Genomic DNA, 1,088 nt, shown 5'->3' with positions numbered 1-1,088 from the left:
TTATATGATATAAAAAAAAAATTTACTGTTTCAAAGTTATAGAGAACCAAACAGTTGCATTTATAATTTAACAAAGCATGTTTCTTCCAAAAGAAATTAATTTCAAAACCGAAAAGATCAAATTTCAACAAAATAGTTGAATTTTTAACCAAAAAAGATTAATAGTGAGAAAAAAGTTATTAATAGTGAGTAAAAAGTGAGAAATAGTTGATTCATAGCTAAAACTCAGTCATAAATCGATATAAGTAAAGTTTATAATTGATTTAAATTCACAGAGAGCCAAAAAGTTGCATTTAAAAAACAAATAAAGGATGAAATTTCTATAAAAAGAGATGAGCTTTTAAACCAAAAAGAAGACTTTGAACAAATTACTCGAATTTTCAACCAAAATGTTAATTTTCAGTCAAATTATTACATTTGAAACCGAAAATGAATACATTTTCTATCAAGGAGAATAATTTTCTACTATAAAAGACAAATTTTCAACAAAAAAGTTAAATTTGCGACCAAAGATATTAATTCTTAAATTACATGATGAATCTTTGACGGAAATAGTTCAAGATTTAGTCTGAAAAATTATTTTAAAGAAATATTTGCAACAAAATAGTTACATTTTCCACCAAAGAGCTAAACTTTTGACTTGTATGTTTAATCTTTAACTGGTATAATTAAATTTTCATTAAAAAATGTAATTTTGAATTACAAAAAAAAGAAATTAAAAAAATAGTTACATTTTCAAACAAAAAGATGAATTTTCCATTAAAATGGTGTATACTCTGCCAAAAAATTGTAATAAAGTACGTAATCTTTTAACGTAGTAGTGGAATTTTAAAAGAGAAAAAATAAATTCTCAAAAAGAATGTAATAGTCGATGTTTCAACTTAAAAAATTCATTTTGAAAGATCAACTAATCAGCCAAAAATTCAAAAGCAGACTTTTCAATCCGAAAAAGAATAAACTTTAACGAAAAATAGTTGTAGATTCGTATTAGGTTTAGTTTTCACTCCGGACTACACAAATCTGTCGGACTGCGCAACATTTTTGATCCTATAATTATAATAATGTTAATATTATCATTGATAGCATAA

General features: G+C 23.8%; 1 protein-coding gene across 1 annotated transcript in view; it reads left to right on the top strand.

Moving 5' to 3' along the window:
- Window positions 1-1,088, top strand: part of LOC117181595 (protein turtle) — a 253,226-nt gene that overhangs the window by 206,547 nt on the left and 45,591 nt on the right. The window lies entirely within an intron of this gene.

This window comes from Belonocnema kinseyi, chromosome 10 (assembly GCF_010883055.1).
Source record: "Belonocnema kinseyi isolate 2016_QV_RU_SX_M_011 chromosome 10, B_treatae_v1, whole genome shotgun sequence".
Lineage (NCBI taxonomy): Eukaryota > Metazoa > Arthropoda > Insecta > Hymenoptera > Cynipidae > Belonocnema > Belonocnema kinseyi.
Note: the sequence above shows the minus strand (reverse complement) of the source record. Positions and strands in the feature narration are given on the sequence as shown.